This window comes from Neopsephotus bourkii, unplaced genomic scaffold, assembly GCF_033783945.1.
Source record: "Neopsephotus bourkii isolate Nb327-2 ecotype Australia unplaced genomic scaffold, CSIRO-AGI_Nbou_v1 NB_1279, whole genome shotgun sequence".
Lineage (NCBI taxonomy): Eukaryota > Metazoa > Chordata > Aves > Psittaciformes > Psittacidae > Neopsephotus > Neopsephotus bourkii.
The window spans coordinates 2,480,469-2,497,657 of record NW_026901764.1 but is presented as its reverse complement, the minus strand read 5'-3'; the positions used below and the strand labels follow the sequence as shown (position 1 = coordinate 2,497,657).

The 17,189-nt window shown below is 43.4% G+C and overlaps 1 long non-coding RNA gene across 1 annotated transcript; it reads left to right on the top strand.

Annotated features, from left to right (window-relative positions):
* Positions 1 to 16,339, top strand: LOC133218648 (uncharacterized). Its single transcript, XR_009727228.1, has 4 exons — positions 1 to 140; positions 2,814 to 2,935; positions 8,025 to 8,097; positions 16,147 to 16,339. It is a non-coding gene; the product is annotated as an uncharacterized LOC133218648 (long non-coding RNA).
* The last annotated feature ends 850 nt before the right edge of the window (positions 16,340 to 17,189 follow it).

The following is a 17,189-nucleotide window of genomic DNA, read 5'->3' as shown; positions in this document are numbered from 1 at the left end:
TAAACAGAGCTTGGAGAGCCATTGAAATCTAGGTCAGGATTTCAGCTTTGCCTGGGGATCTCATTATGTGAATCAGGGAAACTCTGTGCTGCTCCATGAGCCAGGTGAAGAATACTTCTTCAAGGGAATAATGAAACCAGGTATGTTTCTGCACAATCAACAGCAGCTCCGCTGCAGTCTGATAAGCAGGGCACATAAGCAATTGCTGTGCTGAGATTGCTAAATTATTACTGAATCACACAGTGCAGCAGCAGCAAAGGAAGTTCGCCCTTTACTCTCTAGCGGCTTTGGTCTGCAATTGTGTTCCAAGGAGGACCTAAAGCATTTGCCAGCAGTAACCAAATTGCCTTCCAGGTGCTTGGAGAAAAGTATAGAGCTGTCAATCTGACAGTTGTTAAAAAGACAGAAGTTTTTTGGGAGAGGGGAGACTGGGGAGGAGGAAGCTTGCACTGACCCGTGTTCATCTGATTTGCAATCCAAGCATATGACTTCTGCAGAGCATGAATCTCTTCTGTATTTGAGACCCAGTCTGTGTTTGTATTTAAAGCTAGTCTTCCAAGCAAAACATGTGAAAAGAGAACATTCAAACAGGAAGGGTTCGCTATTTTTTTTCCCCTCATAAATTTCTGTAGGTCTTGTTGCTGCTAATTACTGGAGATCTCAGCACAAGAGCTTTCCTTTCTAGCAAACCAGCTTCTCATGTTTCCTGCCCTTCAGTTAATCAGTTATAATCTCCTGCTCTGTTTGTTTGTTTGACTTTTAAAAAGCTAATTGACTGTTTGTGACATGAGTTGGCCTGAGACTACGAAAGCAAAGTTTGCTTGTACCCACAGAGCAGACGGAGGGTGGGCTCTGGCCATGCCCACAGCTTGCTGCTGTGTCCTCTGGATGTTCCGTTCCTGATGGCCACTGGCCACCGGCCACCGATGTGCACAGAGGGTGGGTTCAGCCCAGCCTGCTGGCTCTGCCCCACCATGCCTGCCCATGCACCTTCCAGGGAGGCTGTTTTCCCCAGGAGGTGGTTGGTCACTGGGGCTGGCTGGCAGCCCAGCGCCCACACAGGTAGGGCACAGGCAGATGCCAGGGCTGATGACTTGCAGCCTTACCCAGCCAAGGCAGAACCCTAAGAGGCGAGGGTGTGTTAGGATCAAGTAAGGCAGGGATGAACACAGCCTCATTCTCTGATTCTTCTGGAGGTGCTGGAAAAGCAGGTTAGAAAATAAAAAATAACAAGGGGCTTTATTTCAGCCTCATTTGTGCCTCTTCTCCGTTAACTGATAGAGTACGCTTATGGTGAGAGTGGTGGGCTTGTGTCCTCTCTTGCTCCACTTCCACATCCCCTCCCTGGCATAGACATGCTCTTTGGAAAGGCCAGGCACCTATTTCACACTGTGAACATGCAGCACAGGACAGTAGCTGCAATCACAGCTTCTTACTGCCCCACGCCCTGGAATCAGATTCACAAGATGCAAACCAGCACATATGGGTGTCAGAGCTTCTCTGCAGCCAATATTGTTTTCCGTACATACATAGTACCCATGTCTTCAACCTGAGTACCAAAGAGGTCTCTCCCCAGCATGTGCTCTCTGGTGGCTGTTGTCTCCACACACAGCATCTCTGGTGGGGCAGCCCAGCATGCATGAGACTGGAGCATGTATGAGCCAGTTGGGTTGGGATATTACTAATGGCGTATTGAATCCTCTGAGCAAGATTAGGAGACGGCTGTCTCAAAATCTGTAATTGATTGCTAAGGTTTTTTTGACCATGTGCTTTTTGCCCTGACCATGCAAGAATAACAAAACCACACAGGTTCTTTTCCTTTTCCCTTTCCCCTTTCTTTTCCTTTTTCTCACTTTAAAACAGGCCCCTAGATCACAGCAGACTTTGATGCCCTTCTAGCTTTCTGTGGCATCACATGGCTACAGTCACAAACCATGAGGCCAGGGGAGAAATCCTCTTGCCTAAGGGGAGTTTCTGAAAGGATGGGTCTGCTGCAAAGCATCTTAGTCGTGCTCATGCATGTATATTATTGCTAGGAAAAGAGACTTCTTTTTGGCAAGGATGTGCTCCTGGGATTGTAGTTCAGAGGAACAGGCTGTAATGCAGAGATTCGTCAGAAAGTCCCAGCTGAGTTCCCAGTATGACAAAACTACCATTTAACCTCAAGCCATCAAGTATGAGGCACCCTCTGTTGCCAAAGTGATTTGAGACATTATGCACAGTTCTATAACAATGTAAGCCAGAGCTGCTGCATTACCTCCTGTAGTTCAGGAGGTTTGGAGGAACTGGTTCATCATATATCACTGAAAAAGCACTTCCTTAAAGCCGTGGCTGCCACATCTTCCTTTGCAGCAGGCTCGCTCTATTTGTGCTTATAATGTGGCAGTTTATTTCCGTGGCAACAACTATAATGTGATAGATAATTTGTATCCATAGTTGCTTCACTGCTGTTAGAAAAGGTAAACCTGCAATGATCGTTTTAAAACGAATTATCTGGGTCCAGCTGAAATAGCACACTATAAAAAAATTAAAAATTAAGCAAATTTCTTGGGTATTAAATCATGTGATATTCAGCTGAGCATATGATTTTTCTCCTCTCACTGCAGAGAAGTTGCCTGATGTACTGAGGGGCAAGCCTGTGTAAGCAGGCTGGAGAGCTGAGGCTGTGGATGAAGACAAAAGCATTCTCATTTGTATTTTACTTCAGCTTTGCCAACATTGTTCTCTGTTTTCCCTTCCCTGAGACTCCAATTACTCATGTGCTGTTTTCCTTCTTTCTACTAACTGATGCACAAATTGTTTCTGCATTCCAGGTTAGTTTCTGACATCCTTCTCTTCAGGGTGCATGTGGATAGTGAAGATGCTGCCCTGATCATCAGGAAATGAGCAGGCTGCCTGACTCCAACCTGAGCTGAAGGAATGGAGCTGGATCCAGGTCAGTGGAATTGCTACAGCTTACCGGTATCCCTGAATCAGGATTTACCCGACATCAACAGTTATTTGGTGGTTTTGCACATGTTCAGTCTTTCCCCTGTGTCCAAAATCTCAATGTTGTCCTTCACTGACAAGTTTAGGACCTAACTTGGGCTCCGCTTGGATGAACACTGTGTGCAATCATTGAGGAGCTAAGGGGAAAATGCCTTTCCCTTGGTTCAAATTCCAAACCAGCCACAGGGTGTCTTTCATAGCTCTGTCTGCTGTGGGTTTTGCTTGCTTTAATTTTTTTCAGAACCCAGTAAAGGGTTTTTTTCTCTTGTGCATACACACACACTCTTGTTTAACCAAATAAATGAGAATCCTGCTTGTATGATGAGACTCACCTACAGAGGGTGTGTAGGGCTCCACACTTGCCTGGTCTTCAATGCCAAGTCTTGATTTGAATCATCCTCTGTTTTTATGGGTTCATTTAATCTATTTTAGCTGAATACTCAGCAGTGGTCAGGCTACTGGTAATGTAAAATGGGGTAAGAAATACACCGTACATATGCTTTCCTGAAAATCTTATATTGCCCCCCTAAACAGAAGTAAGAAAGCTGACACTGAGAATACAGCAGAGAGGTCAGTTTGGCTGGTGTACTTGTTCTTCAGGTGATAGGATTTTTCATGAATTACTAACTGCATAACCAGGTTGAGAAGTTAGACTTCTTTGAGAAAGGTAAGAGCCATGTGAGCCATTAGATCCACATGGTCATGAGCACTTGATCCTAGCCTGAAGCAGCAGGGGAAGCAAATATCACTTTTCTTCTATGTGTGTGATTTGGGTTGAGAGTTAGAATTACGAAACAAACCTCCTTGCTGGCTGCTTTGTCTCACTACATTTCCATAGGCCAAAAAGAACAAAAAGGCCCACATCCAACAATGCAAGCGTGGGCTTGCCTCAGCCCTGTGTTCCCTTGCCAAAGGGTGGTGAGAGGTCACTTCCCAGCCCCTGAACACTCCTAGGACATGACCTACAGCTCAGCTGGTCTGGGTCTGCCTGCTCTTTGTGTGTGCTCTTCTTGCACATGGTGCTCACCTACACTGGGACATGCATTTGACAAGTTTGTGGCGGCATACAGGTGTTCTGCAATCTGTTAATTAATGCATTGTCTTAATTAGAATGCAGTTATGAAGAATCGGCTCTGATGTTATTTTTGGCAAAGTTGGATAGGCCAAATTTGAATTTTGTCTTCTTTTAAATGTCCTGCTTTTCCTGTTGCAAGATATTTCTACATATCTTTTAACAGCTATAGGAGTCACCATGTGACATGCACTCCTTATTTTTTGCTTCACATTCAGAGTATTATCAATATTGATTCTCAAGATGGTTTTTCTGCCGTTTCTAGAGAGACATGCAAATCAAGCACTTTCCATTTAATATTAACTGAAAATCCCTGGAGCATTATCATCCGCATGGCAACCAGCAGCCCATCTGTGACTGACATCAATATTACAAAGTGAAAGAGCCTGCTTTCTACATGATAAATACTCATTGTGAAAAATCCTTATCAGATCTGAACATGAGTTTGGTGGAAAAAGCCATCCTCTCCCTAACGCTAACAGCAGGTCACATTTTATTTCTGCTGTGAATAATGGACAGCAGTGATTCACTTCATAGCTAGTCTCATGAAAGTCTAGTCCTTATGTGATATTTTCATAGACAAGTATTAGTGGTAAGTCCTTTTTAGGTCAGTTTAAACATGCAACCCCTCCTGACTCCCAGCTTCATGCAAACTGGCAGATCCACCAGTCAATTCAAACACAGGTGCTGGAGAGGTGCTTTGGAGGAGACATGCTGGACAAACCACTTCATCAGAGCTGGGAACTGGGAACAAAACTGCACCTGAGCCAAATATCAAAACTCAGGAGTGCTGAGCTCTACTTTTTAAGGAACAAAGAAAAGTGCCAAGTGTCTGCCAGGGAGGAAGAAGCCTGTTCATCTACGTAACCACAGAGAGGATTTTCACATCTTCTGACGGCCTTCTGTCTATGGGTGACATCAGTGCAGGCTCCCTGTTGGGGTTGTGTTTTCCTTCAAGTTAATGGTGCTCTTCTGCTTACAAGAAATCAGCATAGTATTGATTTTGCTGTGTCTTAATTATTCCTTTTCTGATTTTCTACATATATGGCTGCTTTTATGCCTTAATGCAATATTTTTCATTAAGCAATCCTATGCAGTAGAGCAAAAACCGCCACTCTTATAACAACATGCGTAAGATTAAACTATTAAACTCACTGAAAGTATACAGTTCATAAATTAAAAGTGCTTATGCTCATACTTTAATACTGATTGCTGAGTTTATAAAAATAGACAAACTTGCCCTTAAGAAACAAAAATCATGGTTCCTTAAGCTTTTGTTTGTCAGGAAGCCAAAAAAGACAACACTGCATGGAAATGTCGCCATTTGTTCATGTCAAATGGAGTTTATTCAATTAGATATTTTATAACTCTACTGAGTTATATGAAGGAGGCTAATATTTTTTATTGTTTTTCTTCATGCTGTGCCTCTAATACACACAAATATATCTTAGCCTAGTAAAATATACAGTGTAATTTGGTAATGTGTTTATTGGATTCCAGTAAAAGACTATGAGAAATTATTCAAGATTTTTGCTTCTTCAACTAAAATGGTCTTTTTTTTTTCCTTTTTCTTTTTTTTCTTTCTTTTTTTTTTTTTTTCCGTAATCTTGTAAGCTTTTTGTTTTCTGAAATCTTAAAAAAAAAAAAAATTGCTGGAAACACAGTTACATTTTTTTCCCCAAGAGTCAGGAAAGAAAGACTTTCTGGAGAAGGAGGTCTGTAGTTACTCATGTTTTCCAAAATGTAATTGTCTATGGTTCTGAAATCTATCTGACATATTGCAGAACGCTAAATGCAAGAGGAGCCTAAACTTACAGTAACTTGCCCATTGAAATTGTCTTATGAAGGGCTCAGATCAGTCATGGTTTTGTGGATGTGGTTTTATGGTAGTTTAAACTAGCAAAAAAAATATTCATTCCTCTTGTGGATTTAGTTTTCTGACATATTGGAGTCTGGAGCTCCACTCAGTTCCAGGGGTCAGATAAATGCCACTGCTGATGCAAAGGAGAGAGATGGGGACATGCAGCCAGTGTAAGGGAAAGAAGAAGACCAGAGTGACATGACTTTAAGTTCACTTAACCAGTGATGGAACTGCAGCCTAAGCAGCTGGACAAAGCTGTAGGCATGCTCATGATTTTTATTGAACTGGGACAGTGATACCATGCCCTGTGCAATGGCTTTGCCACAGACATAAAGAAAAAGAAACAAGGTTGTTTGGCTGAATTTGGGCAGAGAACCATGTATGCAGTACATGATTGCTTCCTAAAAGTTCCTGTAACCACTTTCACTGAGTGAATCTACAGGAGGTGATATTCTTGATTTCAGTAAGGCATTTGACATTGTCTCCCCCAGCATCCTCATAGATAAGCTAAGGAAGTGTGGGCTTGATGATCAGGTAGTGAGGTGGATCAAGAGCTGGTTGAAAGGAAGAAGGCAGAGAGCTGTGGTCAATGGTGCAGAATCTAGCTGGAGGTCTGTGACTAGTGGAGTGCCTCAGGGGTCGGTGCTGGGACCAGTGCTGTTTAATATTTTCATCAATGACCTGGATGAGGGAACTGAGTGTACCCTCAGCAAGTTCGCTGATGATACTAAACTGGGAGGAGTGGCTGACACACCAGAAGGCTGTGCTGCCATCCAGCGAGACCTGGACAGGCTGGAGAGTTGGGCAGGGAGAAACTTGATGAAATTCCACAAGAGCAAGTGTAGAGTCTTGCATCTGGGGAAGAACAACCCCATGTACCAGTACAGGTTGGGGACTGACCTGCTGGAAAGTAGTGAAGGGGAAAGGGACCTGGGGGTCCTGGTGGGTAGGAGGATGAACATGAGTCAGCAATGTGCCCTTGTGGCCAAGAAGGCCAATGGCATCCTAGGGTGTGTTAGAAAGGGTGTGGTTAGTAGGTCAAGAGAGGTTCTCCTCCCCCTCTACTCTGCCTTTGTGAGGCCGCACCTGGAATACTGTGTCCAGTTCTAGGCCCCTCAGTTCAAGAAGGACAGGGAATTGCTTGAAAGAGTCCAGCGCAGAGCCGCAAAGATGATTAAGGGAGTGGAACACCTCCCTTATGAGGAGAGGCTGAAGGAGCTGGGTCTCTTTAGCTTGGAGGAGACTGAGGGGTGACCTCATCAATGTTTACAAATATGTAAAGGGTGAGTGTCAGGATGATGGAGCTAGGTTTTTTTCAGTGATATCCAGTGATAGGACAAGGGGCAATGGGTGTAAACTGGAGCATAGGAGGTTCCATGTGAACATCAGAAAAACTTCTTTACTGTGAGAGTGACAGATCTTTTGAGGTCCCTTCCAACCCTTGGGATTCTGTGATTCTGTGACTGAGGAGGCCCTGTATGGTAGGACAGAAGGAAAAATACTACTCTATTTGGTAGCCTTCACTTAGACTGGATTGAGTAAAAGGAAACTGGACTACAGGAAAACCAGTTCGAATAATGTTTGGGATGAACTGGTTTCAGCAGCTTAGGAGACTGAAAAACAGAAAACCACTGGAAATGCCTCTTAGCTACCTCAGGTAGAAGCCACACAAAACCTAGAGCCTTGCACCAAGCTCCAGTGAGCAGGACTGCAACAGGAGCCTTCTCTTGGAAATGTCCTTTGGAAGAAGTTAGTCAGCCAAAGGTAGTTTGATGGGGTTGGCTGATACATTAATACAAGTCAACAGTCCGAAGGCCAGGAAGGAGCTCTGGTTTCTAGATGAATGCCCTCTCTCCCATTCACCTTACTACTGGTCTCTCCAGTTCACTTTACTAATGTTTGCTCCTGTTCAGGAGCTAATGGAGGGGATGGAAGGGTTTCTGGGACAGGGATGGGACAAGGTTTAGACAGTGCATGTGGTTGCGCAGTGCTCACATAGGAATACAGCCATGTTATCATCTGCTCCACTGGCATCCAAAATAAACTCCTTCTCATTGCTGCTTTTCTTATGCTTTTATTTTAAACACAAGTTTTCCATTTCAGATGCAAACCCTTTCCAGGATGATCACCTCTGATTTCTGCAAATGGACATTTGGAAGAGCAGCGTGATGACAGGGTAAGTTCCCAGTTTCCAGCAAACTGTTGCATGGGGGCTTTCCTTCTGAGTATGAGATTGAGTCTCTGCATCGAGAAGCCTGTGGTGTTACTTCTTCCAGTCTTGTCAGATGAGTGTAGTTGCAGAGTGCTAGCAGAAAGTGTTACAGGACTGCTGAGAAGACCAGTGGCTCAGGGAGGTTTTGGGAGGTGCAGGTGGTAGCTGAAAGTGAGGGATAAGGAAGGAAGTGAAAGGCACGCCATTCCTGGAGTGTGAAAAATATTTGGTAGCTGTGGGAAGGATAGAGAAGACTTCTGGGTTTTATCTGTAATGCAAAAAAAAAAAACAAAAACAAAACACCTCATAGAAATCAAGACATAAAAGTGGGGATAAAGGCAGGAAAAAATATGGGAGCACTCCTTCCAGCTTCTGCTTCTCTGTCCTGCTCCTTCTGTTCTCTCTATGCTCAGTGCTGCTCTACTCTCTTGCCTGCAGTATTGTTGTTAATCTCAGCCATCCTCCTCCTTGCACGGCTCACAGAGTGGGTGCTGCTGGAGGTGTTTTCTGTCATGCACAAGTAAAGGCTTTACCTGGGTAAAGTGCCCACCTCAGGCAGGAGGACTGTGGACCCCGTGCATTTCCAGGAGGAATGTCATGCCTACAGCCCAACACCAGGCACCCAAACCAGCACACATGTGGGATTTGCAAGGCTTGTGTGCAGAAGTGTGGCTTCCCCATGCCAGCATGCTGTGGGTGAAAGTCAGATGAGGAAGAGAGATTTGGCAGCTGCCCAGACAACACACCTTCCAATTTAAGACCATGAGCTCTACAGTAGCTTCTCTGTCAGAGCTCAGGGGTGCACAGCATGGTCAACCTGCCCTTACCTCTGCCACTTGCCAGGGACAGTGACAGGAGCAAGTGAACAGCACAGACCACAAGCCCTGACCTAAGAGAGGGCTGCACGGGTACCAAAATAGAATAAATTAATTTAGGTGGCCTGCTTTACACAACACATACTGCATGTACCATTGCTGAAGTCTTTTAACGAGTTCCTTCTACAGTAAATTCTGATCTTTTTTTGTTATTATTTTTAAGTGAGCACAGTTCCAGAAATGTCATCCTATTTCCCACTGTCATACAAAGAGCCCAAGGCCGTGACTGAAAACCTTATGAAAAGACTCATACTCTGTTTCTAATCTGATGCTTTTCTGCCTTTAGAGCATCTGCTAGTTTCTTTTTGCCTGTGTGCCTCTTCTGTTTTGATCTAACATCTTCCTTTCCTCTCTCTGTTGCAATACCTCTGTCTGCAGCACCAGTTTCTCCTTCACAAATAGTTGATGTGAAAAAAATACATCGCCACATATCTGGGCAGGTCAGCTTCAAGCACTCCAGAATCACAGCTTCCCCTGATGTTTATTGTGGCTAACAATGAAGAGATTTTTTTACACTGAGGATCACGGTGTATTTTGCACTGTAAGATAACCCTTAGATGTAAAAATCATTATTTATTTAATAGGAACATCAAAGAATACCACTGCAGAAGGGAACTTCAAAGTTTCCCAGAATAATCAGATATCTGCTATTATGTGGGATATTTTTTTTCTCCTGACTCTATAATAATGAGTAATAAAAGTGCAGCTATCAGAAATCATTGAAAGCATTACTAAATTGAGCTAAAAAAAAAAGAGAATTAAGTGTTTCCTTAGAAGCTAGAAATCTAGTGACAGGACTGCAGGGCTAATGAGAGAAAGAGGAGTCTGATTTGGAGCAGACTGCAGTGCTTCTGAAACCCACTCCTAATTCCAACAAAGATTTTATTTTGGGGAGGAGGAGAAGTACCATTAGGAAAGCTCGTTGCTCGATTTTCTACAGGACTTGCCTTAATTAAATGCTTATTTAAATAAGCAGGAGCTCAGCAATGCAAGTATCCTATAGCATCATTGTATATTGTGCTCCAGTGGTATAGAAGCACCACTGAGGGCAGGCCTGTCCCTGAGCATTACATATTCTAGGTAGAGAGTGCCACAGAAAAGACATCCTTTGTGGCTCTCCCACTACAGATTTGTCTGAACGACTTTCTAAAGCCTCTGATGACTGACCGTGAAACAAGGCCCCAGTTGATTGAGGAACTGAGTGGTTTGGCAGAAGAATGGGGTCCTTCAGTTTAAATTCAGGCCAGTTTCCGTTTTCTTAGTCTTTTCTGTGGCTCACAGAGAAATCCCTCATCATTTATTAACTCTTTGCTCTGCCTGGCTGAGCCTGGGAAGATGTGGGCTGCATGGGTCACTGTGGGCTCCCTTTCTCCCTCCTGGACCAATCTTGCAGTTCCGTAAAGCCTCAATGCAGGAAAACAAAGACTGCCAGGCAAAGCTTGTGGGAAAGGTGGGTTCACTTTCCTGATGGCAGAAGAGAGGAGCTGACGGAAAAGGGAAGCATCCAGCAGATGAAGCATGAATCTTCCAGTGGGAAGCACTAAGGTCCAGGTGATGCAGTCTGTGTCTGGGAGGGAAGTGTGGTGGTCTCTTCCAGCCCCAAGCCCATGTGCAATTTGCTGGCCCTGTGTGTGATCTGCCTGTGTCTGGTGAAATTTGGGTGGCAAGTTCCCTGCTGTGTGTGTGCCATTCAGTGAGCAGGCATTTGTGTCTGATGTTAATATATGCAGCTATTGCTCCAGTCCAGGGATAGTTATGTCCACAGAATTGGCAGGTTTTGCTAACAGTAGTGAAAGGATTCTTCATCCTGAAAGAACAGAGTTAATTTCCTATTCCCACAATAGGTGCATTGTTTGCATGCACGTGTGTTGGGAAGGAAGAACAGTTTCTAAGTGGATAGAGCAAGGATTAAGGTCTCATTGGACCTGGCCTCTTGTCTCACAGCTGTCAAGGATCTGGTCAATGGTCTCCAGCAAATCACTTCATCTCCTCATGGCTCAGTTTAGCTACTGTGAAACAGAAATAAGTGTGCTGACCCTTGGTGACATTCATACATTGACTTTTATTAGCAGAGGGTATGGGAAGTTATACCAGTATTATTATTACAGCATGCATAAAGAAAACAATAGACAGAATTGGAACAAAACCAGATGCACTGGAGGGGGGGGGAAAGGATGGAGCTTAGACTGGAAAATAATATTTTATAGCAGTGACAGCAGGCAGGAAAAAGAGTTATATGAGAGCATGTCCTGTTGACTAAGAGTAACCAGTGCTGTCTCTGTACATTAGAATATGTGGGTGACCTTTTGGTATCTGTGTCTGATGTCCTCAGATTTCTCAACAATAATTTGTGTATTGCAAAGCTCTTCCCAGCCTTTGGTTTTGTTGCTTGGCGTTCTTCAGCAGCAATCCATGATCCTCTGTAGGCAGCTGCAGCATACATGGCCCATGGTCCCACCTCACTGCTGGCTGCTTGTGGTGCCCCAGCTCCCCAGCCTGAGCTAAACAGCCCTGCAAGAGCTTGTGGTGATGCTTCTGGCTGGCTCACAGCATGGCTGTAACTCACTGGGGCATGTCTGCATAGGGTCTCTCTGGCCCAGATGGGATCTAGCTCCCCAAATTACAATTGTTTTAGAACCTGGTTGGTGAAGAGCAGTGACACGTTCAAAGACAGCTTAAGCTGCTTGCAGTTAGGTGTCCAGGAGCTCCAGCCAGCACATCACCCTGCCAGGGAAGGCCAGTGCCATCACCAAGGTACCTGGGGTCTGTATGCAGCACAGGGACGTTTCAGGGTGGGCTGGGGTGCAGAAGGATCACTGAGTTTAGACACTGTGGTACTGCACTGATAAGGGCTGTTTAGGAGAGCAGTGCCTCATCTCTGTGGCAGGAGACAATTTATCCGTCTGTAACTCATGCAGGTAACTCTGTAACTCTGACACCACTAATGAACATTTCTGGCAGGTATGGGACATGTGAGCTGCATTCTCGGCTCAAGCAAGATACTATTTTTTTCCATTTTTCTCACAAGAGCAAAAGTGAAAGGAAGTTAATTGAAACAAAACCTTTCACTTAGCTGTTTAGAAAGGGGAGCAGGGGAAAGTACTCAAAGTACACAGTGGCTGTTGCAATTGCTCCCTTCACCCATTAGTTTAAAGGCTGGACTATTTACCCAGGACATGGGGGATGTAGCCCTGACTCTTGCCTTCAACTTGCACAGGTCTCCTGGCAGCACTATCACCACTGCAGTGATGCTCAAGTCATCCTGCACTGATCCCATACGCCTGAGCAGAGAATGAGTACCAGGGATAGTGCCACAGTAACACTGAGCTGGAGGGGACAGTGAGTCAATCCACCCCAAAGATGAGTTCAGGATTTCACCCTGGTGGAGCCATGCAGCAGGGATGGACTGAGGAAGATTTACCCAAACCCACCATGGCAAACACAGCCTGAAAGAGGGTGAGAAATGGAGGCAATGATTTAGGCTGAGAGGCACTAGGAACTAGGGAAATACTCAGAGGACAGCCTGAGGAGATTAATCCTCAGAGGACAAAGAATTTTGAGACACACAAAATAGAGCATTTATGGGTGTGATACCTGGGAAAGAAGGAAGGCAAGGGACTACTCACAGATTTTGGTAGCATATGGTGATTTAAGAAAGAAGGTTGCCTAAACTACAAAAACAAAGATGATATTCAGTGAGCTGTATATGAGTGATCTAAAAATATTCCTGAAGTTCAGAAATAGTTCTGAACTTGCAGATTTTGACAAGTTGCATAAGTTATTTTCAGAAGGCAAAAGAATATAATAGTATAGCTGAAAAGGAAGAATATATTTGTCCTGAGGTCTTGAATGTTCTCTTTGTACTTGCAGATTGCATAAAAAGCATAGTGGATAAAAAGAGAATATGCTTCCTTTCCTAATAATGAACAAAATGATTGTTTGTTCTCATATATACAGTCTGATTCCAGAAATATATGCAATACTATAATAATAATTTAAAGTATTATCAAATACAAAGATATACTTTCCTTTTCCCTAAATGCCACATTTTTAAACTGTTTGTGGTTCAAGTGGTCCAAAGTAGGTGACTGAAATCTTCTCAGAGATAATGTTCTGCGAGCATGTTCAAGCCCTGGACACCAATGGATCTTCCGAAGAGGGTCCTTCCAAGGAAAGGGGGTCCTTCTTGCGGGATGTGCAAAACAGTGAGAATGCAAAGCTTCAAAGAATACTGATCTATGTATAGCTGGCAAAGATACTGTCAGTTTAATTCTTCAATCAATACAGGCACTTGTAATGATTCTTAATTGCATGAATCAAGATTCTTACATCCTTAGGCATTAGGACTGGTGAAATCAGTGCAGAGAACTTAAGTGAGATTCGTACAGCTCTAGCCATACCAAAGGGCAGGAGAGAAGGGCCAGAGATTCACAGTGCAGTTCTCCACCAGAAGGATTTTTACTGGGTCAGGAGGAGTAAAAGGGAGGCCTAGCCTCAATACAATACAGTATTTTGGGGAGACTAACACTAACCATGATAGCATATAGAGCTGTTATATGGACAAATTTTTATGGATCAACCCTTAAGGAACAGGGGCTGAACCGAAAAAGCCCTGCAATAACATGTGTGATATAGTACCTTCCTGAACCTAGAAAGCAAAATTAGAAGGGCTGGAAAAAGTAGTATTCTATATGAGATTTGTGGTATTTTTGTGGAGAACTGACTAACAGGCACATGATGCTTGGAGCAGCTTGGAATAGTGGGGTGAAAGTGCTGGGACAGAAACCTGAGCTTTCAGAGAAATTAATATCCAGGATGTTAAAACAACTCCAGTTCACACATTAGTAGGAAAACGACTCAAGTGACAGATTTCTAATGAAAGGGTAGCCATGATCAAGCCATGAACAGCAAAGAGGCATGGCAAAGGGTTTTTTAAAATGACAACATATTGAGGAAAATCTATATGGAATTTGTTGGCTCCAACTGCAATATTGAGACAGCTGTTGAATTGCAGCCTGAAAAAGTGTAAAATGTTGAGAACTGGTAACACAAGCTCCAATTCTGAAACACTTGTGTGACAAGCAGAAGAGAAACTTGTTAGGCAGCTGAAAATGTCATGGAACTAATTGCTTCATTTTGCTAGCTACCTTCTGCTACATGCATATCAAAAACCACTCCATAAGATGGAGAATATTCAGCTTTTGAGGAGCAGTAGTAGACTCTGTAGCATTTGAGCACCCCCATGCTCCAAACTTCTGCTGTCTGGCACCACAGTAAATAAATGCCAGTACTCCCATTTTACAAACAGGGTTGTAGACCAAAGTAAATGAAGTGTTCTTCTAGAGGCTGCACTGCGAGTTTGTTGGCAGGTCAGGGATCAAACCCAAGACCCCAGAGAAGTAGTTAAGTCTTTAGCCACTGGAATTTTTTATTGCTGGATTGTGAAACAGGTGATTTTTGATAATCCAGAATTGTTATTCTTCTCTTCTTTGACAGATATAAGAGCTTTCATGTGCCACCTCCTTGTTCTCTCATGTGTTTATATGGAGCACTGCATATTTGGTTGAAAGCCAAATGTGCCTCAGTTCCTCATCTGCTCTTTTTATGTTGCAACTTATCTCCCATCCCACCTCAGCATTGTCTTTTATAAGTGTATCTCTAATCTCAAGCAGCATTTAGCAAACCAAGATACCAGTGTCACAAGGGGTGACTGCAACAGTGCTGCTCCTAATGATCCCACTAGTGTATCTATGGAAAACTTGAGCAGCCCTAGGAACAGATCACTAGGTGTTTGAGATTATTTTCAAGAACCTTCACTAAGCATTCACCAGGAATAGGGAGACAGCTGTTAACACTCCAGAAATACCAAGTGAAGTTTTGAATACCAATCCAGAAAAGGAGTTAAAAATATAGTAGATGATTTATCAAGGGCATATTGGAGAAGTGTGAATAGAGATGGTGCTGTCATGATGTATCTCACAGTGCCTGATACTGGAATGACTGCTAAGAGATTTCCAGTTAGACACAGCAAAATTTATGATAATTACAAGTGTTGAGTGAGTACCAAAATGGGTACCAAAAGTCAAAATAGGAAGAGCCTGAGGACAAGGGAATTTGCTCAGGACAATGGAATTTGGGTGGTTGGGTTTGTTGTTGGGGTTTGTTTTAGATCTGTTGTTTGGTTTGATTGTGTTGTTTTTAAATGTTCTGACAGAGCTTATTATAAAGAGGTAAGAGAAAAATGGCATTTTATCACCATCCCACTTGCCATCAGCAGCAGTTCTCCCCCTCCCTAGCTCCAGAAATCAAGGGATGGAGAGAGGACAGAGGTCTGGGGAAGGAGTGCTGAGTGCTGCATTGCAGTGTGGGTGGTGAGGCCTGAAGGAAGAGAATCTGCTGCTTTTGTTTCCCTCACTTCATCACTACTGATTTTAGAGGCATCTGGAAGATAGCCAATCATACAAAGGAAGTAACTTAACCCAAATAGTAGGCATTTGTAATAAAATACAAAAGCATACTTGGCAAGAGGGTTTTACAAAAGAAGAAATGTTTTAACCTGAGGTGTGATCACACCTGAGGTGTGAACTGCTGAATGCTGTGCGTTTAGGAAAGATGGATGCAAAATTGAAGGAGCTGCTGGCACTGCCTGAGTGATACGTGAACTCAGTTTCATCTACATTACTTGGAATTAGCTTTTAACTCCTGCTGCTCTATTATCTGCACTGTTTTGACAGTAACTTAATAAAAGTAGGAGCCAACTGCTCTGAGGGATCTGTGTCTCCAGCCTGGGTGTTCAAGTCCAAGTCCAAGTCCAGCCTGGTAGCTAGCTGGCCATGTGTGTGCACAGATGCCAATTCCACGCACACAATTGCTATGCTAGTGCCAAGAGATGCAGCACGTACAATTTGTGCAGGCACACATGCAAATAGATAACTTGAAAATCTAGTCCTGAAAGTATTCCAGTTATTACCAGAGATGCAATTTACCTTGAATTTGTTCAATAACAGCATTTTAGAATGAGGCAATCCTAATGATTACAAAAAGTGACCTGCAATAATTTCTCCTCACATGTTTCATTAATTTTGAATACAGTGTATGGACACTAAGCTCTAATTCTCTGCCTTTGATCCTCTGGTAGCTATTTATTCCTACACAAACGGGACTCTAAATGCTGCTGAACTGGAACTTGGTCATCCTGCATTGCTCTGCTAGTATGAACAAACCATTTCTGAAAGGTGGGTGGGCTCTGCAGTGTTTGGTGGCAGCCTGAAGCTGGTTCTACACATGTGAAAGGCTGGGGTCAGCCTTGCTGTATTTGGCTGGCTTAGTAAACACTCAGGCATAGTAAACATTCCTTTGTTTCATCTCTGAAAGGAAATCATATCCAGTAGCCAGTTCTCTGCTCTTGACAGTGAACACTCAGTACAAATGATGTAATATAGATTGCTGTCGTCCTGGGTTCAGGACAATTGCTCAACACATGACATGAAAAAAGCTTATTAAAAATTGTGAAGATTTATTGAGATAAACTGTGGCAAGCTACAAGGAATTACTCTGTGAGAGAAATAACCACCCTAAGAAAGCAGAGCCCAGAGCACCTGGGAGGACTGGGCTGCTCAGAAGTGGCAGTGAGAAATGGTTTTTAAAGGAAGCAAAGGGAATTCGAAGTGCTCTTAGAAGAAATGAATGGATATGATGGACTGGTGCTTTGAGCTGTCTCAAAGCTATTTTGAGACTAACTCCTGACCTTTCTCTTACAAGTTACTAAAACCGATGGTTTGACATATGCCATTTATTCATCACAGATGATTGTTCAGCCTGAACAAATACCAATCACAGAGGGCAGGCATAAAGGTACCGAGATTACTACCTTTGGGCTAGCATATAAAACAAGTGGGACATACCTTAAGAAAAGTTAAAGTTGCTTTATGTAACTCATTGCCATCTGGATTACTTTCCTGGACCTTCTTGATAACAGGGAAATTGCCAAAAGTAGCTTCCTCTGATACCATAGGGCACAAGAACCAATAACATAATACTAATGTTAATGCATATGCCTCCTGTTGCCTTTCATGTCTTTTGCCCCTTCCTTTCTGAGGCATAATTAGGAGAATGCTCTATGAGGGGACTTAACTGCAGTCATTTTAAGCTGGGTGGATGTTTCATATGGTCTGCCACGAC